Source organism: Mesocricetus auratus, unplaced genomic scaffold (genome assembly GCF_017639785.1).
Source record: "Mesocricetus auratus isolate SY011 unplaced genomic scaffold, BCM_Maur_2.0 Super-Scaffold_100022, whole genome shotgun sequence".
NCBI lineage: Eukaryota > Metazoa > Chordata > Mammalia > Rodentia > Cricetidae > Mesocricetus > Mesocricetus auratus.
In genome coordinates, this window is record NW_024429203.1 from 35,169,170 (window position 1) to 35,193,741 (window position 24,572).

At 53.0% G+C, this 24,572-nt stretch overlaps 1 protein-coding gene across 7 annotated transcripts in view; it reads right to left on the reverse strand.

Annotated features, from left to right (window-relative positions):
* The window catches only part of Lingo1 (leucine rich repeat and Ig domain containing 1), a 181,200-nt gene extending 156,986 nt beyond the window's left edge, over positions 1-24,214 (reverse strand). For 2 of the 7 annotated variants that reach the window (XM_013112964.3, XM_013112962.3), the window contains exons 1-2: positions 23,131-23,516; positions 3,179-3,286 (exon numbers count right to left, since the gene is read on the reverse strand). The gene's annotated coding sequence lies outside the window, so the exon portion shown is untranslated. The other 5 variants (XM_040729779.1, XR_005870264.1, XM_013112963.3 and 2 more) reach the window with 5 other exon arrangements.
* Positions 24,215-24,572: the final 358 nt, after the last annotated feature.

Consider the following 24,572-nt stretch of genomic DNA (forward strand, 5'->3'; position numbering starts at 1 on the left):
AAGGTGCCAAGCATTAGGTTTGGGGAGGAGTGGCCAGGAGAGGAAGCTGGCAGGAATTTCTTGGGACTGTAAATCCAGAGGCCCAATCCCTCATTTGTAGAGCTGCAGTAAAAGGGCAGGCTGTCACGAGAGAGCCCTGAGATGGGGTTATGTTGGGCAGTGAGCCCCAGATTCCTCTCCAGATGTTCTAACCTAGGCTTTGAGGCTTCCCCAGCCACCTGGATCCTGACAATAGCCATGTGTCTGCATGTGCAGCGTTGGCCCTTTCTAACTGCTGATTTACAGGCCCGCCCGCCCTGCCTGCCCCCAGCTTTAAAACACCTCCTAATGGGATTCCTGTCTTCTCCTCCAAGTCTACCTGTGTAAGCTGTGCCTACCACACACATCCCCAAACTCTGCTCTCTCACAGCCTACAGCCACCCTGATGATGTTCCTTCAAAAGCCCCCAGCTTAAGCTTGCCATCAAGTCTAAAATGGGGCTGGGGTCTTTAGACTTGCCTTCCAGCTGCTCTGGCCACCAGTGATCCAGAGCCTGGGAGCCACGAGTCGCCACCATGGTGAGTGACCTGTGGGTCTGGTTTGTCCAGAACCTCAGGCCTTTGCTCTCCCTCCTTGTCTTTGCTCGGAGGAGCCTCTGCCATCAGTCCCATGCCAGCCAGCCAGGTTGGAGGCCACCATCTTGTGTTTACACTTGTTCTAGCCTTCTTGTCTCCATAACACATATTACTCCCTGGCCTGGCTGCTGAACTGCTCTAGATTTCCCTGTCTGTCCTGTTTGAAGGTCAGTTCTGTGAGGGTAGAGATTTACCTGATGTGTCCTTGGTAGGGACACATGGTTCTCCAGATGTGGTTCTGGGCACACAGAGCCACACCTACTGTGCAGTGGGTTTTCAGCAAGTCAGGAGAATGAGAGTGAATAAACCACTGAGCCATTGATGACAGCAGGGGACAAACAAGGACCACCCAGAATATACCATGTGAGGATAAATGTGTGACTCTGGAGACATCTTGTCCTGAGAAGCCACATACACACATACCCATGGGCAATCCCAGCCTTCATGGGAGCAGGGACAAGCCCAACAGCATCTCCCAGGTGTCAGGGAAGCCGTTCCTGGTTCTTCTGGGTCCCCATCATGAGCCACAAGCCCTGAGACGATGAGGAAAGGCCCATCTGAACAGTCATGTTCATTCAAGCAAGAGCCAGGAAACGCATGCTCTCTGAGAGGAGGAGAACTGGACAGGGCTCCCCTAAGTACATAGGGGCTCCGTGGAAACCCCACAGGTCCCACTGTACTGAGATACATGAGGCTTCTCGCCTGGGACCTAGCTTTGCCTGCACTTCCTCCAACCTGCTGGCCTGCCCCTTCCCAAACACAGGAGCACCTCAAGAAGCGACAAGAAGGCAGGGGAGAGAAAGGAAAAGTCTGGGTTTCTTTGGGATTCCAGGGGTTCACTAAGCCAGGTGCCTGCCCCTAAGCACAGTGGCACAAACTCTCCCCGTCTGGCACCAGCCCCCTTCCCAGCAGCCCAGGCCCAAACGCAAGGCCAGTGCCCAGCCTCCACCACTGCTTGGCTGCCCTCCGCTGCTTCAGCCTTTTCCTGCCGTCATCACCCTCCGTGCACTGTTTTGTTCACCAAGGCTTTATTATAGTGACAACACACTGGAAACCATCAAAATACACAACAGAGAACTAGTTAAATGGGACACAGCAACACAGGCTGGAACATTATGCTGCCATTAAAAATCACATTATAGAAGAGTATTTAATGATGGGAAAATGATCTTGGTGTAGTATTAAGTGCAAAAGGCAGGTTAGAAACCAGTAAGTACAGCTTGATCCCAATTATGTCATAAATACATATTTTGTAAAAGACTGACGGGCAAAACACCCAAGTGCTTTCATGTTTCTACTGAGAGCACACATTACATTTTATAACCAGGAAAATAGATGTTTTTAAAGGACCCTACAGGTTTCCAGCCTTGGCCTGGAATCATCTCCTTCAACCAGCCCTGCCAGCCACCAGCTGAGCCAGGCTGGCCCCTGCCCTGAACTTCCTGGAGTGATCCCATGTTAGACCTGTCAGTGCTGCTACCCACAGGGTGGGAGCGGGGTAACTGTGGTAGCCTCCTGCCCAGGATAAGGCAGAACCCAGAACAGTACGCCTCACCATCCGGGAACCACAGAGAATCCTGGCCGCAGCCTCTTGCCCATTCACCTGGTTACTAACACAGGTGACCAATTATCAGGACTGACTTCAGAGTGACACCTGGTGTCAGGGAGAGGAAAGTGGGATGTGTTCCCTGCCAAATCACACACATAACTGTCCCCCAGGCCCAACAGGGGGTCTTCTGAGCACACAGTCGCACTGAGTCTGGAAAGGAGGACAATACGGTCTAGCCTGTACCACCATTCCTACTTCGCAAAGTACAGCTGTAGCCTTCTCATTGTCTCAGACACAGGAGTAAGGTGACTTATCTGTCACAGTTAAGCCCTATGTTCAAGTCAAGCAGCATCCCAGGTCCCTTTCCTGTCCCTCCCACCCCCTCCCATCTCAGTAATATCATAGTTTCCACACATTCCCTCGCATGGGACATGGAATGGGAGGGCCTGTCACCTCCCATACTGTGGGTGCCCTGCTCCTTGGGATACAGATCAAAAGGCCATCTGCTCTGTTCACACAAAGCCAAGGTCAGCTAGCTGACAGTCCTTGTCACAAATGCATACACCTAGGATATGAGCCTTGTCCTGCCCTGGAGGTGTCTGGACCCAAATGTCGGCTGTGGAGCCCCATTAACTCGACACATCAGAGCCGAGGCTGGCCTCTTGACAGTTTCTTGGACACTGACTATCTCTGTCCACACATTCCCACTCCCTCCTGACCTGGAGTCAAACATACATTTGGTCAACAATGTGACAGGACTAAGGGCAGAGTGTGTCGGCTCGCCTTTAGAGACCCACGCCCCATGCCAAACGGGAACCTATTAGCCAGCACTGCCTGTGAAACCATGTGGTTGGGACAAGGGCCCCAGGCTTCTGAGCTGGCCGTGGACCAGGACTGGCCACAGCAAGGGCTACTGGGATTTGATTTCAGAGGAGAGGGACAGATGGAAGCGTGTTGAAAGAGGGACCTGAGACAGCCCCCCCAAAGCCCCACTAACCCACAAATGGCCTCTTACCTGTGACGAGGCAGTGTTTCGTGCAGCTGGCTGGGGTCAGCCTGGGTCTGGCTCAGTTGGACTTTATGCTCATAAAACCAGTAGCTGAGGGCCAGTGGATACAGGAGGCTGTGGGGAGAAAGAGGAAGTGGCTGTCAGACAGGGCAGGCAGGGTGGTATGAGCAGGAAATATGCAAAAGGGTCTAAGTCTACCAGCTGGGCAATTAACGCTATGCACACCACACACGCGCGTGAGACACACACGCACACACGTACACGCACATGCTTTCTACTTAATGGCATATGTGCACTTGCATGCTTATGCCACCAGCTGGAGCAGTGAGGCTCTGGGAACTTGGGTTTCTGGCTGCTTGTCCCCACAACTGGACCTGTGATCTTGGGGCAGTCAAGTCCCCATGCCTCACTTCTCTTATTCATGAAATAAGGGTTTCCTCTTTCTGCCCAGACTGCAAGAGACTAGCAGGAACATGGGGCCTGCAGTTAACAGAGCGCAGAATTCCTCTCCCAGGGCCTGAGCCCCACATTACCTATCCCCAAAGATCCCTGCCATTCCCTGTCTTGCTCCCTTTTCAAGCTTTTCCAAAGGCTCCCCAGACAGGAGCAAGAAAGATTCTAGGGTGTCCAGTCTGAGTCCTGTAGTACACGATGTTACTGGGAGGCCAGGAAAAGGCATATGCTCCCAGCTCCACCCCCTTTCATGACCCTGTGGCCCTGAGCAGAGTTTTTTTTCTCTACCTCAGTTTCTTCATCCTCTCAAAACCCTCAATCCCTTTCTGAGCCATCGCCAAGAGGTCTCAATCAGACCTGTGTTTCTCAGAGTGTGAGATACACGCCTCTAGGTTGCATGCGGGGATTTAGACAGTATGCAAACAGTTTTACTTCCATTAGTTTGTGTTTCTTTTTCTGTGTACTAGGGAAAAACATGACAGGCACATCACAGGCATGATTTCACAGATGTGTAACTCTGGGAGCACCGTGATAACCCACCTTCAAATAGTAGTCCACGAAAGGCAAATATCATGGGAAAAAATGAAGGTGTGAGGTGCCTAGAAAACCTGCCTCTGTCCCAGCAGCCTTCACCCACCCTTCCTGGGACCAGGCCCTGAGTTCTCTGGTTTTTCCATGGGGGACCATCCAGCACTGGCCTGATCCCCAGAGCCTCTCACAGACCTCTAAGATCAGATGAATGGAAGGATGGGTCAATGGGGCTCCAATGTGGTTGATGCAAAGAGGACAGCAAAGGCTCAGAGTCCCCCCAGAGTTCATGTTCTAGCAATCGATGGTGTCAGTGAAATTTCTAGCCATGCTGCAGGTGAGAGGGTGGGGCCTGGAAGGTGTAGTCTTCTTACTTCTGGGCTGCAGAGCCTCCCTCCTAGAAGGAGGCAGAGAAGTAGGTGCCAAGCAGGATCCTGTCTATAGCAAAAGGACCAGACAAGAAAGGGCCCACTGGCCCTCCATCCCTCCATCCCTAAACTCTACCCAGTTCAGATGGCACTGACAGTGTCTCCCAATGGCCAAAGATCCTGAAGATCAAGACGGAGCACAGTGGTGACAGCTTGACACAGGTGGGTAGCCAGAGCCTAGATGACTCATCATGTCTGGGTCCCCAAAGTCAGGTCCAGCCAGGCAGGAGTGCCCTCAATGGCTGCCCAAGCTGGCTCCCAGTAGGCTGGCATGAGCCAGCCAGGCCCAGGCCAACATGGGCAGCCGTGTCCCTGGCAGGCCTCCAGACCACCTGGCTGGCGGCCCTGGGCCCAGCTCTACCTGAGCCGACAGGCCAAGCCATCCCCATGAGTGCTTCTCACGCCATGCTCCCAGACAATGAATGGGTCTCCAGCTCCCTTCCCCCAACCCTTTTTGATGCTCCTGCTCTCCTCTGAGGCATCACAAGAAGTTGCTATGGAAATGGGACCACAGGCAGAGCATGACAATGATTTGGGGCATGGAGGAGCTGCAGTGGGAGCCAGCACTCTCCTGGACATGAGGCCTGCCCATGTGCTGAGTTCCAGGAAGGATGTAAGAAGGAGGACCAAAGGACCAGAGCAGGGGCAGGGCTTCCTTCCAACCTTCCCTGCTGGCCCCTTGCCCCTCAGCAGGGCATATAGAGCCTTGAAAATCCAGTGCCTGATTGGCAGCAACTGGAGGATGCTGCCAAAGGGGCTTCAGCACTGGGAGAAGAGGGTGAACACTGCAGGCAAACAGCGTGTCACAGAAGTTATATTCCTGTTCTGGGAGACACGGCACAGAATCGGAGTCTAAGAGGCTTAGTCTCATCATACAGACTGGAGACTGACATCCACAAGGGCTGGCATCTCCCTAGCCAGTCAGCCCTCAAGCCAAAGCCAAGCCAGTCCCTTCTTCCCCAGGCCTGACCCTCTTACCACACACTGCCTCCAATTCATTCATCTTCTCTCTCATCCACACTTCTTCTGTGCCCACTCTGAGCCTGGTGACCAAGATGGACGCAAAGGGTAGAGACGGACACAGATGACCCATCAGGATTGGAGGGAAGATATCTAGACAGAAATCCAGCACCCGTGAGCCAGGAACGGCGGCCATGAGTATGGGATGGTGGCCACGAGTCAGGAATGGCGGCCTCGGGTTTTAGGCTATACACTTACACCATGCTTCAGAGACCTCCTGGTTCCCCTGACTCACTCTGCCCTCTACAGCCCAGTAAGGCCTCATTTCCAGGAGGCTGTTGGGGACTATTTCCTCTAGCATCTTGCTATAGCTGGGAGCCTGCATGCCTCCCACAGGCCCTTGTATTAAGGGCATGGTCCCCAGGGAGGCATTACTAGGAGCAGGCTGAAATTTGGTGCTTAGGTCAATGGGGGTGTGCTTTCATTGGAGATGGAGGCCCCACCCTCTTCTGAATAAGGGCTGGGCTCTGCACATTCTTCTACCTCCATGTGCTACCTCATTACAGACCTGAAGTAATGGAGCCAACCAATCATGGGCCAGAACCTCTAAAATGGTGAGCCAAAATAAACCTTTACTCTATACGTTGTTTATTTTGGGTGTTTTGTTATAGTCATGGTAAGCTACGATCTGCAAGGTGCCGCATTTCATTCTCTGAGTACTGTATCTATCCTATCTGGGGGGGTGGAAGTGCACGCTGCTGACAAAGAAACGGAGACTTGAGTTCCACCAATGGACAAGCAGCTGGACACTTGGTTCTCTTCAGACCTCAGGCCCAACATAACACCCGGCAAGTGCAAGGTTCCCAGGGGCACAGAGATGTGTAAGGAATGGAATAGACACTGTAGGAGCATGACGCGCTTGGCAGGAGTGACAGGAGTGACAGGCCATAAGCGTTGAGCTCCTTGTGTAGAACAAGGTACTTTCCTTGAGATTCCTAGCTTGGAAGACCTAGCAGCTCCATGGTATCCCGCATGGGCTCTGTCTCCCAGCAGCGGGCATAGCCTCCCTGGGCCTGTGTTACATGGGTGGGGACTAAGACCTGAGAAGTGGCATCTGGACTACAAGAAACCCTGTACTGAGAAGGCAAGAGCATGAAAGAGCATCAGGGAGAGAAGGTGGGGCCTGGTCCAAGAACATGGAAAAGAGGAAGGAGATCCTAGAAGACTTCCTGGAGGAGGCAGAAGTAGGAATGGCTCAGAGCCTGCCCTCCAGAAAGAATAGCATTCTTCAGAGACAAGGGACAAAGCCTATTTGTCAGTCCACATGACTTGAGCACAGACTGGCAGGCAGAAGGCGAGGGCGACACACTCCCTGACAGCTGGCATCCTGTCCCCACACCACCGGGGCATTCCTAGTTACTGATGCCTAATGGGAAAATAGTTGGGGCCAGACCCCAGGAGAGACAGGAGAGCGGTGGAGCTGAGCATCCAATGGACATAAGGAAGGACAGAGCTGGAGGGTGGGCAGATGGGGCCACTGCCCCCCACACCCACCAGAGACGGTTCCGCAGCTGCCGAGAGGAGCAGACAGCTGGGAAGGAGCCTGCAACCACAGCTTTGAGAAGACTTTTCAGCAATAAAACTCGTATTTGAAATGAGACTTTGTGCAGGGAGGAGAAGCCTTCCTATGCCAAACATTAAATCCAGAGGCTGTAAAGTGAAAATTTGACAAATCTAACTACATAAACATGTAAAACTTCTGTTCAGCAGAAGACACTATAAACAATGTGAAAATGCAAGTAAGTCACTGCAAGAGAATACCACTAATATGCAAAGAGCCCCCACAAATCAATAAGAAAAAAGACAAAAGAGAAAAAATTGGGAGTGAATTAGAAATCCACAGAGGAAGAACTAAATTGGCCAATAAACGTATGAAAAGATGTTCTATCTCACTAGCAATCAGGCAAATGCAAATGAAAACGACACGATACCATTTTTTGCCCATCAGATTGGGAAAAATTAAAATGATTTATAACAAGCAGTGCTGGCAAGGATGACGGGAAATGAACACTCATAGACCATTGAAGGGAGGGGAGTTGGCTCAACCACTGCAAGGGTAATTTGGCAATATTGATTAACATTTTAAACCCACATACCCTACAACCTAGTAATCCCATTTCTAGAAGCCTCTTCTACAGAAAAAGAGAAGAAAAGAAAAACAGTCCAAGTACACACATAAAAATATTCAAGGATGCTCACAGCAGCATTGCCAGTAAGAGTAAGAAAGAAATTGGAAATGGCCTAAGTGTTTATCAATAAGGAAATATTCAAGTAAAACATAGCACATCCATGCCACGGAACATTCTGCAGCTATTCGACAGTGTAAGGCACAGTTGCATGACGACAGAGGGAATCAAGACGCTGCTTCAGAATAACTGTGTTTACAATAGCAGCCTGGTGAGCCAGGCCTCGAGGTGATCACCCTTGAGAGGTAGGGCAAGGTGGGACAGGGAGCTTCTGTGCTTTCTGCATCCTACAAATGTGCTGTTGGATTTTCTTTTGTAATCAGAAAAACAAAATCAATAGAGAGCTAATGGATTTTTTTAATCTTGCCCAGGCCCTAATATAAAATGCAGATCTAAGCAGCACTTCTCTGGCTGAAAGGCAGGACTCTATGCTCCCACTGGGCCCCAGGCGCCGACCCCCAGGCCCCTACTGGAACTATGGGACCAATTTGAGACCTTGGCTGGAGACTATGGGGCCAAGATGACAGGGGCAGAAGGTCACCCCAAGGGTACAGGCCTCCTAGACTGGCGGGGGCCCAAACCCAGGACTCTAGCCTGTGAGTGCTGGATAGGGGATTGGGGGGTTCTCTGGTTGGAAAAAGTCACAGCCCTGGGGAACCCTGGGCTGAGGCTTGGAGGGAGAGGGAACACAGAGGGCACCCTGGCAGAAAGCTGGGGAGGGAGCGGGTAGGTGTGTTTTTTCTTTGCATGGCAGAGAAGTTTGCAGAACCGTGTGTGCAAGCAGAGACTGGCGTGTGCATGTCTGTCTGTGTGGAGTCAGTGTGGGTCTGTTGTTACTCCCTGGGTGACATCAAAGAGGGCGTGTGTGTGTCTCAAGGGAAAGAAACACAAGATGGGAGTTCCCATCAATGAGACGACTCTGTGTGTGCACGTTTTCTCTCCCCACCCACTCTGGGTGTGGTGATGCTTATCCCCAAGGCTCCTATCTGCTGGGAGACTGGGTGTGAAAACATGTGTGTTATGATGTGTGGGTATCAGCAGGTCTGCAGGGCCAGAAGCAGGTGATGAACCCCAACACCCAGCCTGCAGGTCTCAAGAGCCCCAGCCAGTCAAATACACCGCTCCACTGTGAGCCAGTCAACAAAACCAGAGGAAACTGCCTAGAAGACTGAATTCTAGAAGGTTCCCCTCCCCTAAATATTTATTTACAGGACTGACATACCCTCATAGGAGAAAAGTTGAGTTATGTGAGGCAAGGGCGGGAAGAGCCAGCAAGTTTGTCTTGAAGGGTAGTGAATGACACTCACCACCCTAGTCCAGCCCACCCAACTTCACGAGGGTCTTTAAAAGGCTCTTAAAATATTTTAACTGTGTGTCTGGTGAATATTTTAACTCTGTGTGCGTGTGTGCGTGCGTGCGTGCGTGTGTGTGTGTGTGTGTGTGTGTGTTTGTGTGTGTGTGTGTGTTTATGGAGAGCAGAAGAGGGTATCAGATCTGCTGGGGCTGGAGTTCTGGGTGGCTGTGAGCTGCCAGACTTGGGAGCTGGGAACTGAACTGGAATTGTGTGTAAGAGTGATGCGCACTCCTGAGCACTGGACAATCTCCCCAGCCCCCTTCTATCTCATCTGCAGGGGCCAGAGGCTGCCGCCCACAATGAGGATCCAATCGTGTGAAGGGCTCTTTAGATGGGGAGATGGCTCTCACTGCCAGCTCCCCATGTTTCTTACCGGACCCATTAGGCCCCTGGGAACCCATTCCCAACTGACCCTCAGATTCAAGCCTGGCCCCAGCGCCCGCTAGCTCTACTTCAGTCAGTATGGGGCCCCTGTCCTCCTTGACAGAGTCAGGCTTCTCAGACCTGCACCTACTCCCTGGCCAGTCCCCAGGGCCCTTTGAGAAGCTTCTCCTATGGGCTCAGAGGGTGGGGCACTTCCCTACTTTGCCCAGTCCTTCTGTCACTCTCCTCACTGTGGCTGATGGCATTTCTGACTTCCCCAGGGCAGGGGTAGATTTTATTCTCTGCACCCCAGAGCCCAGCCCAGGCCTGATACAGAGCAACAGACATTTGTGAGATAAATTTTAATGAGTTATCTGAGATCTGAGCACTTATCCTGAGCAAGATGCACCATGGGCCTCCATAAGGTGGCAAGGTAGAGCAGAAACGGCACGGCCTGAGCACAGATGCCTAGCTTCCTGTCCTGTGTCAGCACAACGGTCAGCAGGCATTAGCCATGACACCTGGGCAGTACCTGAAACAGGAGGTCCCCACTGGGGACCCCAGGAACCTGTGAGCGCCGAAACTGCACGGAGATGGATATGAGTGCATACATTTACAGAAGCACGCTGTGCTGACTCAGGCCCCTTCAGATACAGGGTGTCTATAGCCCAAAGTGGTTAGGAACTGCCAAGCAGGAACTAAGGCTGGCCCCCTCTAAAGAGAAGGCTGAAGCATGCAATGTCCCCCTACATGCCAAGCACCGATTACAGACAAGGTGGTACAAGTCCTGTGGCCCCAGGGCCTACACCAAGACCCCTGTGGGAGTCATGGAGAGAGCATGCAGCCCTGCACTTGGAAAGGAACTGTCCAAGGTAGGACGAGTTTTGGTGTGCCTGGGGCTTCCCTTCAAGGAAGAGAACCAGCACTGGCTGGATGGGGCAGAGGTCAGGAAGGACTGTCAACCCCAAATTCCACTTGACCTCTATGGGCCCTGGTTTCCCTGCTGTTGTCCCTGGCTACATATGGTGGTCCTTGGGAGTCGTGAGAGTGTGCGTGGTTATGGCTGCCCCCACACCAGGTTGCGGGCCTGATCTGTACTGTCCATTGGCCGTGGCTTGCATCTCTTTCCTTAGCTTCCTGCTGCCCTAACTGGGGTAAGAGATGGGTGGCCCTGGAGGGTTAAATAGCCCTGCTGAGCCCCAGGACCCTTCTGAGAGCTGCAGTCACCACCTCCCCTATTAAAAGGACAAAAGAAATAAGGGATGCCATGAGTTTGGGCAAGACAGTAGGACCCTGGGACCACGCAAGAATGCTGAGCAACCAGATCAAAGCCGTATGGGCTCAGTCATCCCTTCCTCAACTCCCTCTGACTCTTCCAGGGACTTTCCTCAGCTTGACCTTGGCCACACTGGGACCTGGTAACAGACCTGGACCAGGGTCCCCTGCCATGGTTGGATTCACTTCTGACACAAATGTATCTTGCCCTTCAGTGCCTTCACACAGGTCTCAGCACCTCCTGATCCCTCCAGAAGCAGGCAGCTAGCCTGAGCTCCAACAAACTGACTCAAGTGTAGGTCTGCAGAAGCTCCTCCCCAACCCCACCCCACCCCACCGCCAACCCCGGCTCCAGCTGTCCTGGGTGTTGGGTTCTTCCCAGCACAAAAACTACTCTTTCTCCAGCTGTGAAAGTTGATGGGGACCTAGTGGTACAGTTTGCTTTAAGCCAAGACAGAGAATTTTCTGTCCTTCATCTCTAGACCTTAGTTTCCCCATATGGAAGCAGAAGTATTGCCAAAAACAGGCCTGCCTGGTGCCAAGCCCAAACTCTGAAGAGGCAAGGTTCTCACTATCCATCCAGCAAGGGCAGCGTAGCCATACAGAAGAGTCACAGCGAGGCTCCAAGCTGGAGGGGTCTGGGCCTCCATAGCACCACAGTCTCCACCATGTCCTGTTTTATCACACCTGCCAGAGCCACTCATTACCTATCTGAACCCTTTAGACTCCAAGGACCCCAAGCAGCTTAAAAATGGAGACCCCGGTGTGAGAGGAGCAGCGATCAGAGAGATGGGGTAAGCTGACCAAGTTTACACAGTGGGCCCAGGGTAGCCAGATGAGGACCCCAGGCCCCTGGAAGCCACTGTGATTCCATATATGCCTGACCTCACCAGGGCCAGCTACAATCTGTGACACATGCAGAGATTTTGGGGCAGAGCTGAGCTTGAGGTTTCTGTCGCCTCTCCTCTGTAGCCACAGACTATACAAACTCGGTCCCTAGAAACCAGTCCTGGTTAGCAATGACTAGCGGCTACACAGACCTCATTGCAAACAGCTTTGCCACTGTCTGGCCAGGCAGGGCTCCCCAGCAAATGAAGACCAATGCCAGCCCCAGACTCATTCATATTCTGTTCTGGCTGCCCGCTTCAATATGGTTGTAAGACGCAAGGGCAGAGAGGCAGCCCTCCGAGAATGTCCAGTGATGATTCCTCTCTGATTCCAATTTACTCTCTATCATTAATGCTTTTGAAAAGCCCCACATACTCTGCAAATAGGGAAGGAACATGGTCTGGAGAAGGGAGGAGAGGGGATAGGGACTGGAGGAGACAGGCTCGACCCTGGGGCCCTGAAACCTGGAGTGGAAACCCAGTAGGATCTATGTCTGTCAAGGACATTGGTCCCTACCTTCCATCTCAGCCACCTCAAGGGATTGTTCCAGGTCGGCCTTAGAGTCAGAGTCAAGTAGGCTTTACAACCTGTAGAGGGCTGTGCCTTGGAGAACACAGGGAAGCATACCTGTCTAAGGAAGAAGAGACCTATGAACTAGATCCCCCACCAAACAGGGGACCCCACTCCAAGTCCCAGGGTAAAGCCTTAGGCCCCTCACCACTGTGTAATCAGCAGGGTGAGCAGCAGGATGTGGGTCCCTTTCTTAAACACCAGTCCCCCAGACTTACCTCAGTAAACCCCAGCTAGCATCCGGATCCCACTGCCCCACAGCAGACCCAGAGGGATCCAGCCAGCACTTACCGCCTGTCCAGAGCCCTTCTATGGCTCTCTACTTCCCAAAAGGCTACTGCAAAGCCTTCCACAGGAGCTCAGACCCACCCGGGGAAACCTGGGCACCAGCCACTCCTAAGTCCCCCAGGTCACCCTTCCCTTCGCAATGCCACTTCTGCTGTAAAAGTCCTCCTCCTGGGGCTGGAGAGATGGCTCAGAGGCTAAGAGCACTGCCTGCTCTTCCAAAGGTCCTGAGTTCAATTCCCAGCAACCACATGGTGGCTCACAACCATCTACAATTCAATCTGGTGTCCTCTTCTGGCGTGTAGTCAGAACATTGTATATGTAATAAATAAATAAATCTTTAAAAAAAAGTCCTCCTCCTTGGCTTCAGCTAGCCTGTCAGGCCCCCGGCCCTCTCCAAGATGCAACCCAAGTGTTTCTCGCCTAAGTAGCTCCCTCTGACTTCCCTGGCACGTCCTACCCTGAACTGTAAGTAAGTAACACAAAAATTATGGTTGTGTGGTACTCCACTATAACCAGTGGGCTCTCAGGCACAGGGCCTTTATCTAACTCATCCTGTACATTGCCACTGTATGGCAAAGTACCTGGCTCCCCCATTCCTCTGGGAAATCAGTCTTACCTGGGTACATACTATGTGTCATACTCTGCTTGGGATGACCGAGGTATCCTCGTCCTCAAGTCTCTCCAGTGTGTGTGCTCAGAATCTATCTGTTGGAGGCTAAAGGCCACATAGCCATTTTGTAATGGGGAAACTGAGGCCTAGAGATACCCATCTATAGGCATTCTTGCTTCTGGCTCACTTCTCTCCTACCCTTCCTCCCTCGGGACTGTAGCAGCAGCAGTGAGGGGCAACTCAACACGAAACATTAGAGTCAAAAAGGGAAGAAAATATGGTGAATTTTCCCTCCTTTCTCCATAATGTAAGGAAAATTGCCTTTTGCCAACTATCACAGCTTAAAAGCAATTAGAGCTTTTGGAGGGGACTCTGGGCACGAGCAAAGTGACAAAGCGAGCGCCCAGCACGGAATGGTTCCAGCATTCGTTTGCATCAAGTAAGGGGTAGGGTGGGGTGGTAAAAGCAACAATTCTGGGCAACAGAGATGGTGAAGACAAAATATTTACAGCCTCAGAGGGAAGGTCCTGAAGGGGCCAGACCTCCTGCTTCCCTCTCCACCAAGTTGGGGTCGGCAAAAGAGAACAACCACCCTTCTGTCTGCACCCGAGGGAGGGATGCCCCTACAGGCTTCCATTTTACCCTTTCCCACCACCACGCCCTCAGCCGTAGGAGCCATCTCTGAAGACCTCAGACCTACCACCCCTGCCGGTCTGAGGACACAGCCCCAGGTGCTGCTCCACTGTGATTAAACTCTCTGTTCAGCAAACTCTCTGTGCTTCGTTCATGCTTGGCCCCAGGCATGGCACTCCAGGTCTGGGACGGCCTGAGTATGTGTCTGGATCTCACTGGGCCTCTGCATTGGGCCAGCCCCGCCTCCCCTGCACCCCGAACCTTCACAGGACATTGATGGCCTCTTTCCAAACCCAGAGCAGATGCCACCTCCTGTGACCTCACTCCCGTTTGCCTAGCTCCACACTGAGCCCCTGCCTGGGAGAGATGCAGCCTCAGTGAGGAGCAAATGTCTTCCCATTCCTTTACCTGTGTGATCTCTGAAAGGCCCTTGATCTCCCTGAGACAACTTTCCTCACCTATTAAATAGGAATAATGACAGGACATAGTCCGTGGGCTTGCTAGATTGAGTAAGGTAATACAAAGTGCCCGGCACTGTGACTAACAGGTGTTCAGTAAACCCATTCGGCCCTCATCCACACTTGACTCTCAGGCAGGACTCTCCAGGCCCCAGGATGGCCTCGTGCCACCACGGAGAGTCACTCAACAAATGTACACCAGGAAGACCTGTGACAGCTGGGAGAAAAGGGTGGAGACAGCCGTGGGAGGCTCTGCCCACGGGGAGACCGAGTGAGTGTGGGACCAGTGATACCACAGCTTAAGAAGGACTTCCTTGGGGCCATGGAAACCCTCATTCTGAGCCCCGAGAAGCTGCTGGCACAGGAAATGGATGTTCTGCCTCCTCGTTAGCCTGAGGCTTAACCCTTAATACCGTCCCCCCACCACCACCCCCGCCATGGGATCCAGTGGCACACTTGAAGATAAGTTGAGAAAAAGCCAGGCCTCATGATCCAGCAGACAGCACTTGACTCAAACCCCAACTTCACACTGACCATGTGGGTGTGAGGGTCACGGTGCAGGGATATGCATGGAGTGTAGGCGTGGTGGCCTCTGCCCACACCTACACACTGAGACAGCAGAGGAAGGCCTGGTGAGGTGAGGGCAAGGCCTTGTACTCTCCTGTAACCCCTCAGCTCTCTTCCCATTCATCAGGAAGGGCCAGCCAACCAGCAGCCATGGCCTGGTGCTCCCACCTCACGCAGAGCAGATGAGGCCATCCCCACTCAGCTTCTCCGGAGAAAACAAGTCACCCAGCATAACTGCTGACAGCACCAGCTCAGCCCTCACTGGACCCTGGTCAGTTCCCATCCTTTCCTTCCCTGACTGCAGGGGACACACAGGCCGGGGATCAAAAGCGCTCTGCTGTCTGTCTTTTGCTCTCTCTCTGGTCACCTCTCCCCCAGGGCTTTCCCAGCCCTACCTCAATGCCCCCAAACAACCCTGATGCCAATCAGAGCTTTCTTTATTATAGCTATTATAGCGTCAGAGTAGGAAATATGGTACCAATCTCAGGACACCCCACTGACTACACTGTCATATGTGCAAAGGTATTCTCTCTCTCTCTCTCTCTCTCTCTCTCTCTCTCTCTCTCTCTCTCTCTCTCTCTCTCTCTCTCACACACACACACACACACACACACACAGACCCTCTGTTAGGCCAGCCCCCACCTCTGTGTTCCCCACCCCTCCTCAAGGTGGGCACAGATCAGCCTCTGGCCCACAGAGGTCCCCTAGAACCTGCCTGGCCATATCCTGACAATGCCCTCCTAAATTAAACAATAAACAGGGAGTTGTTTTAGTTTTTTTTTTTCCTGACGCTGCAGTTCCTTATTAATCCCACTGCAAACAAAGGGAAGAGAGACAATTAATCTACAAGCGGTCACTTCCTGTCTCCTAAGGAACCCCAATCAGTGCCTAAAGGTCCACCCAAGAGGTGGTCCTGTTCCTGCCACGTGCCAGGCCCCAGGGCTCCGCAGTCTCTTTTACTGCTCCTGTGTGCACTAGGCCTGGTTGACACTCAGGGCAACCTCCTAGGTCCCCTTTTTCTTTTCGGCTATGTGACCTTGGACAGGACGGATGGCTTCTGGGAGCTTGGTTTCCTCATCTGTCAGCATTCTCATCCCTCAAGTATAAAATGGAGAGAATGCACATGACCCTCTGAGATTAGACAGAAGCATTTTCTCTTGTTTTGAGAGACAAATGTTGAACTATTTAGGGATGAAGTGTCATGATGTCAATATAGACTTCAAAATAATTCAGAAAAAAGAGATTGTTAAATCCAGGCGAGGGTGTCTAGGGGTTCCCTGTACTATTCTCTTTACCTTTCTGAGTGTCTGAAAATGTTCCTAACAGAAAGTTAAAAGGCACAGATCACATGACCAAGCCTGCAAACAATGCCCTGAGCTCCCAGGCATACCTGAAAGGCAACCAAGCCTTGTATGTCGATTAAACATCTCCCCTAGAAATTGCTGTCTTATAGACTGCGCTGGAGCCTGGCTCCCTGTTTAGAAACCAGACCCAGCACTTCATTGAGGTAATGAATTGAGCCATTGTCTGTGGCTATGGTCCTCTGTTCTCCAGTCCCCTGTCCTCTCTCAGTGAATCATGGTATGGGATCCATTGTCTCTGAACATCAAGATGTTCCTACTCAGGACATGTCAGGTAGAAATGAGGACAAGCTGCCATCATTCAATGGCAAAGTGACTGACGTCCCATTTAGCAGGCTGGAAAGAGGAGTCCCAGAGCTAGGATAGACTGGAAATAAAGTAAAGAAGATAAAACACAAAGGAAGATAGAGATGAGCAAAAATTCCCTGTGTGCCCCAATGCTCCTCCTCCAGATTCTCAACCCTGGGTCCGAGACCGGCGGGAGGCTCTGTACCTCTGTTCTCTAGCTCCTGTTTGCCCAGCCTCCTGGTCAGGGATGAACGGCATGATGGAAATCCCCCCAGCCGGCCCAGCGAACCAACACTAGCGCTGGCCAAGCCTGGTCGATCGTGAAGAGTTATCAGAACCCCAAATAATCAATCGCTAATTGCTGAATGCCATGCAATTCATCGGCAAGAGTTATGTGTGGCTAGTGACTGGGCGCCCGGCACCAGTCTGATGGAGCCTCCCGGTACAGAATGGGGTTATGTCTGCGGTGAGCAATGCGGCGGAAAAGCCACCCATAACTTTCAAGTTTCTCAAACAATATCCTGGGCACAGCCCACATCCTGGGCCCTGGGGCCACCCAAGGAGGAAGTGCAGGGGCCATGGAAGGCCCTGAGGGATGAGCCACATGCCTCAATTAGTTTATCTGTCCCCTGAGCATGCCAGCTACCCAAGATGGGTAAACCGCAGCATAGGGAGGGGGAGATAGCAGAGGGATGCCAGAAGCGAAGTCAGCCTAGGCAAGGTGCTGGGGAGTTGGGACACCAGCCTGGAGGGAATAGGGAAGCCAGTAGGGTGCTGAGTGACAGTACTAACCACCACCTTGCGCTGAGAGGGACTATCCACAGTCACCTCCCGGCTACATGCCTCAAGCGACTGGTCTTAGTCACCTCTGTCCCCATAGCACCCAGCACAGCTGGGCTCAAAGGAAGCACCCAGCAAGTGAATCACCAAGTGTTTGCAGGGTCACTAAACTGTAGGATCCAGGCTCCTGCATCCACTGCCATGGAATATTGTTTTTATACTCCACCCATTTACAAATGCATAATTTGTACAAGAGCCTCAAAGATACCCTTGGGACACAGGTTGGAGGTCCATCTTTCCAATCTACAAAGAGACGGGGCTTGGGGGAATAGTGGCCTCCCTAGAGTCATGCAGCAGTCAAAGGCAGAGTTCAGACCCTTCACCCACTTCCAGAAGACTGAGCTCCACTCACTTTGGTATATTGCAGAACTATATGGAAGCCACCCCTAGATCCTCCCAGCTTCTTCTGCTCCACCCCACCAGGAAGGTGCCCAAACTTAGTCCCTTGCCCACTTGGAGAGGACAGAGAAACACAGGCAATTCTCTTGAAGATCCCTGGTACCAGCTGTTGTGACAGAAGCTGGTCACCAAGACTGTTTACTCCTGATTTAATGGAAACAGGGCTAAGCAGGAATCTCCAGAGTCCCCAAGCTTGGAGCAGACAGAAGACAAAGCCATTCTCAGTCTCTGTCCCGGAAGTCTGGGGAATCCAATCCTGGAACAAGAGCACTGGACAAGGAGACCAGGGCCAGGTCTCAACCCAACAAGCTTGTCACTCTGCAGTGTCACTTCCCTGACACCTGTTTTCTCATCTGTGGGACAGGCAATGTTCTGCCCTCAATGTAGGACAGCCATTGGGTTTAAACATGGATATAAAATGCAGGAAAGGGCAGGAGAAACAGCTCTTCAGTTTAAGAACACTGCTGCTCTTGCAGAGGACCCAGGCTCAGTGCCCAGCTCCCACTTGGTGGCTCACACCCACCTGTAACCCCAGCTCCAAAGGATCCGATATCCTCTGCTGACCTCTCTAGACAACCTATGCATGTGGGGCACTTACATACACACAGACAAAAGCTCACACACCTGAAGTTAAAATAATAAATAAATACAATATCTATGTATATATGTAGGGAACCAGGTGTGGTGGCACATGCTTGTGACCCCGGCACTTTGTAAGTGGAAGCAGAAGGATCAGGAATTCAAGGTCATCTTCTGCTGGAGAGTGAGTTTAAGGCCAGCCTGAGCTACAGGAGGTCCTACTACCACCACCCCAAAAAGTATTAAAATATGAAAAATACATGACAAATTTTGTTCTAGGAGATAATGGCAAAGTTCCTCTTTGCTTCAGTCAGGACACTGAAATCAATGAGTTTTCTCCCCCACAGAGGGCACAAAATGAGCTCCCACTGCCTGGCACTCTACACTCTTGAAGAGAATGTTTTCAAAGCATGTTGATGACATTTCTATTATGCCAATATCAGTATCTCCATGATACAGGCAAAGAAACTACAGTTCAAAACCCAGGTTCACCAGGCTTGGCAGCAGATAAGAATTAAAACCCAGTTCCATCTGGCATGCACACCCCAGGGCATTTTGGTCATACCAGGTTGGTTTAAGGCTGTCCGCACCCAGAATCTCAGCGACAGAATTAGTTCTCAGTGTGAGGGAGTAAACCACATGCACATACAGACTCCACTGAGTCCTGAGGCTGGCTCCCCAAGGCTCATGCGCTGCAGGGCCATCAGAGCTGAGTGGGGCATGTGAGAGTAAGGTGACTGTAGCAGCTGCCCTTAGGCAAACTGGATAAGTCCCAGACACAAAGCTGCCTATCCAGCTGCACTAGCAGATGGGTGCTACCACTGGGCCACCTGCCAAGATCCAACCTCCATGTCCAAACCAACCTGGACATCAAGGTTCCATTTTGGCCTCTGCCTGCCCTGGCCCTGGTAGCTGGCAGTGCCCACATAGACCCAAAAGGCGATGGTGACTGCCACTATCTCTCCTCCAGCAGCTAGCACCTCCCCTGATGTGGCCATATGGCCCCATATGCTCCCTGACAGCTGGACTGCCTGAGGATGCCCTCTTCAGTGCCCCAGAGGCCCTCACAACCCCACCCACCTCTGCCCAGCAGGTCCCAGGAATAGTCGGGGAAATGCTAGGCTGGAATGCTGTACTCCTGACTTTATGCCCTATGAAAGTCACGCCCCTCTGGAGCCCAATCTCTTTATCCATCTAACAGCAATGCTGACCTCTAGCCCCATCCCTTGGTAACCAACTTCCAAGGTTATAGATCACCCAAACTCACTCCAGCTGTCCAGGGACACAGCCGTCCCCATCGTGAAGATACAGAGAGACACGGAGGCCCAGGGGCTAGCTCTGGGCTTGCTCAGAGGCACACAGTACTAGAAACTACATGTGTGGCTCAGGTCACTTGCCATTTCTGCATGTCTCGTAGGTGATGCTGGCACTAACCCGAGCCCTAGACCGACTCTTTCGACCCACTCATGTCTCTACTCAGAAAGAATCTGTCTTCAATCACTTTGTCACTTGCCCTTCCCAAGAAGATACACCAGGCTGCTGCCCCTGCTGCTGCCCCTGAGCCTGGGCTCCCCTGAAGGCTCAGGTCTTCCTCACTGCCTCTCTGGCCAAGCAAGGCTCCCCACCATCACCAACAACATGGTTTAAATCACAAATCTAATTTTGTCCCTTGAGAATTTTATGTCTGACCCCTGTATCTGGCATCAACACAGGCTCCTTCTCTGGGCACTCATGTCATCCTGCTTATTGCCTGTCATTCTCCTGCATGAGCTGCTCCATAGCAAACACACTCTACCCACACCGGGAACTTCCCACCTCCTTGCCTTTGCTGATGCTGGGCCATCTCCTGGAAAACCCTCACCCACATCCACATTCTCCAGGCACTCATTGATTCAACAAAGACTTACTGAGCATCCACCACGTACCAGAAACATTTCAGCAGGTCCAGATCCAGGCCCACAATCTATGCTTGTGGACTCACTGGGCCCTCTCTGCTCAGACGCAGGGTTGTGGGTCCAAGCCTGGCTCCCCTTCGCAGCTCATCCAAGGAGGGCTAGCACTATCGTCGGCATGCACCCCAGGTTCCAAACCAGATGTCCCAGATGTATAGTGAGTCCAAAGTGCAGCATTCCAGGCAATGCAGAGAAAGGAACAAGATGTGGTTTGGGAATAGGTGTTAAGCCCTGGAAATCATGAAAAAGATGTACACTCTCGGGAGTGACTCTCTGCCCCTAAAGGAGGTCTAAGTGGTCAGAGACAGCTTTTGCCATCAAGTCACCCCATGATCCAGTCTACCCAGAAACTTCCTTAGGTAGCTGAGTTTGAATGTAGCAATTTTACAATTTAAACCCCAGACACAATGGGGTTAAGGAGCCTCAGGCCCTGGCTAGCTGGAGAATCAAGGGGCCACATTCCTGAGGTTAGGGTGGGAGTGGCTATCTTCCTAAGGGGACAGTCAGTGGGACTCAGGAGGATTCTATACCAGCAGCACTGACAAAGGGCCAAAGAAGTGACTTGCCCTTTCCCCACCTTAGGATGGCACAGAGAGCTCATCTGGCTAAAACCAGCTGGAGGCATGGAGCAGAGACACCTCTAGAACAGAACAGGGCAGGGGTTCAAACAGGCCTGCCTGGATGGCAGAAGTTGGGTTACTCTCCAGCCACCTGGAACATTGGTCCACACTCAAGAAACAAAAAGCCAAGGCTCAATGATAGAGAACTTGCCTAACATACAGGTCCTTGGTTGGATTTCCAGCCCTTCAGAAGAAAACAAAGGTCCAGTTTAGGGAGACACAGAGGGAGAAGGAGAGGGAGCATAATTGAAAGAGAACGGAAAAGCCGTGGTTGAGAACATCAAGTCAGCAGGACTTGGAGAATCACTCAGAGCAAGCACAGGGAAAAGGAGGAGAGGCGGAGAGGCTGCCTGGGTGGAGAAGCCAACAGAAGCTAAGGAAACTGTGGTAGCATCTATCCTGCAGGCACGATCACTATACCCAAGGTGAGACCCAATCATCCCTTAGCCACAGCCTGTACCTCCAAAAGCCTGAATGGACCTGAGGAGTCACAGAGACCTATACTACAGGCTATTCTGATCTCCTGTGTTTGAGCTGTGCCCCCTGGGGAGGAATCCACCCAGGAGCCATCAAGATCCCTCCCTTCCCCCCAAGGATACTTTTAGCTCTCTACAGCAAAATTACTTGCTAGAGGACAATGCCAAGGCTCAGCCTAGCTCTCATCTTGGAATAATACTGACATGCCAGAACTGTGCTTGAGTAAGCAAGCAGACCAGGCCACAAACCATCACAGAGCACAGCCAGGATCTGGCCCCAAATCTAGGCAGCATAAGTTTAACCAGACTGGAGGTCTCATAGACCAAATCAGAGAGATAAACTGCCTTGACTAAACTACTTCAGGCTGAATAGCTGTCCCGTCCAGGAAAGACGTCGGTAACTAACAGCAGAGAGCTATTATACTGGGGTGGCTCCAGCAAGAGGCTTCTGGAGTCCTGGTTCCAGGGCAATAAAGTCCAGTTATCCAGCTTCTCCAGGACCATGATTAGAGTATCCCATCAGAGAGGCAAGGGCCTGTTCTCTTGGTTCAGTTTCTACCTCAGTACCCTCCTCTGAGAACAGACGCTTCCCTGAGGACCCTGCCTTCTCCTGAGGTGGCTGAGAGACTCCAGGGAGATAATGGAGGTGGAAGGAAATGTTCATCTGAAAGCTGGTCACAAGTAGAGACTGCCTTCCTGGAAGATCCAGCTAGATACTGACTAGTCCAGCTACCAAGCCACTCCAAGCAGCAACCAAGCTAAGAACAAGGCTTCTAAGCCCAAAGGCTTGTGCTTTGATAGCCAGGGGAAAACACGTATGGGCTCCATCCCCACAGAAGAGAACCGAAAGGATTCAAGATCAGTGGGCGTCCAAAAGTTGCTTCCTAGAAAAGGATGCTGGCTGGAGACAAAGAGGACTTGGCAAAGGGACTATGGGAAGGTTCCCTGAAGCAGCCAGCACAGGAGCAGCAGAGAGACTCTCAGAGAAGGGAATACACAGAGTAAGAGGATGACATACATTGCTCTAAGCCCGGATGGGGATGCCAGAAAAGCAGGTCTGGATATGTCCCTGCTACCTATCCTCAGCCCCTTGAGAGCTGGGCATCTGGTTCCCCAAGCGCTCAACTCAAACACAATAGTTTGCATTGCCAGGTAGTTCCTTTCTTCCAGCAGCTGATCACTGAGCAAGGGACACACTCGTGGTCACACATCTGCACGCTTCCCACTCGTGTATCTTCATGCTAGCTGCAGACATTACTTGGCCCCTGTGGAGCTGTCAATACGCAGTCCCGCCAGACCCTGGCAGGGTCACAGGAATCTGGTGTGGTAACAACTCCAGTAGCACTACTGGGCTCAATGGGAATCCAGGAGAACCCATGGCTGACCTGATGGAGTATCAGGAGGGCAACCCTAGACCCACCAGGGGGATCCAACCAGAACCACCACTCCATTCTCCCTCATGTTTTCTCATGAAAGAAAAGCCAAAGTTGAACCATTAAAGCACCTCCACCCCCACTGCCTCCAGGCCCGCCACGCCCGGGATACTCCACAAAGTTGCTTCAAGCCTCAGAGATTTCTCAGCCAGGTGAGGGTTTGACGGAGCTGCACAGCAGGCGGGGAGCGCAGTCACGCCAAGGGGTGCCGAGCGTGCACGCCCATCACGGACGCGCGCTCGACACCCCACCCCCACCGCTGCCCCCGAGGTTCCAGCCCAATCAGAGGCTGCGCATGCTGCGCTGCCGGCAGGCTGACACCCCAGCTCCCCCTACAGCACCCCTACGGCCCCAACCCAGCCACGGCATCCGGACCCCGCCACACTCACCATCCGAGCGCACCGTCCACGCGCGACTCCGCTCTGGGCCGACATCACCCAGCTCTGCTCGCCTCCAATCCCTACTCCAGCTTGGGTTCCCGCTCTGCAGGGCTCGGCACCGAGATGGTGGCAGCGGCAACGAGCGAAGCAGGAAGAGCGTCTGTGCCTGTGTGTGTGTGTGTGTGTGTGTGTGTGTGTGTGTGTGTGTGTGTGTGTGTGTGTGTGTGTGTGTGTGTGTGTGTTTATGAGACAGAGAGTGTGTGTGTGTGAGTGTGTGCGCAGGGGAGAGCGCGCAGAGCGTGTACGAGGGAGGGCCCCGCGCTCCCCTGCACGCCCGATTCCTGCCTCCTGCTCTCCACGCTGCGATGCCAGCAGAATCCCTAAAGCGCGCTCCCACCCGCCCGTGCGCTCACACTCGCGCACACACGCGCACACTTGGACGCGCACACACCCCCGTTGCCGCACACCCGGCTCCGCACTCCAGGTTCTCGCCCTCCCGGGGCGCTCATCGAGGTCCCTCGCTGCCCCAGCGTCCTCGCGGCGCGACCCCTCCTGGGCCAACCACGCCTCACGTTCCCCTGCCACTCCCAGAGGACACCCCGCAGGCGTCCCTGCTCCTCCGTTATGGCCTGCCCCGTCGTGGCCGCGCTGGCAACCTCAACCCGGCCCGCTGCCGGGCTCCTGCGGCTTCCCCCGCACCCCCGCCCGAGGTTGTGTGCTCTCGCTCCTTTCTCGCTGCTCTGTCCCCCCGACCCGTGCCCGAACGGTCCCCGGCCTCTCCGCTGTCTCTCCGTCTGCCTTGCCGCCGCCCTTTTCCTCGCCCACCTCCCCACGGCCCTGCTCTGTCTCTCACATTCTCCGCTTCACAGCGGGTACCGCCTGCCGCTAGCTGAGCCCCAGCAACCAGCAGGCAGTGGGCGGCGTGGATCCCCGCTGTCCCTCCGCTCTTGGCCTGAGCCCGGCTGATGGCGACGTCCCGCGCTAGCCTCGGCTGCGACTCACAGAGCTCATCTCGCTAGGACTTAAAGGCATAGCACACACCGCTCGACCTGCCCCACCCGGGGCGCGGAAAAGAGCGGCCTCGCAGTGTGGAAGCAACCCGGGCGGTGGTGCAGCTGGGGCCGTTCAGAAGGCGTTGTGTCTGCCGAGCTTGAGTCCAGCCCTCCGGGGTTGGAGGTGAGTCAAGGAGAAGGACGATAGAGAGCTGCCCAGACCACGCCATGCAGGGGGCGCTCAGAGATTGTCTATGCCTGAGAGCCGACTAGGGACTGGGGGCAGTGTAGGCCGGTTCTCCAGGACTGCAGGGCCTGGGGGAAGGATTAGGGAGACAGTTGTCCAGACATTAACCCGCCCCAGATGAAGACACTTGTCAAGCAGGGAGGACAGGACTCCCAGCCCAAGGTGGCCTCCCCCTCTTAACTATGTGACCATGGGCAGATGCCTACACTTCT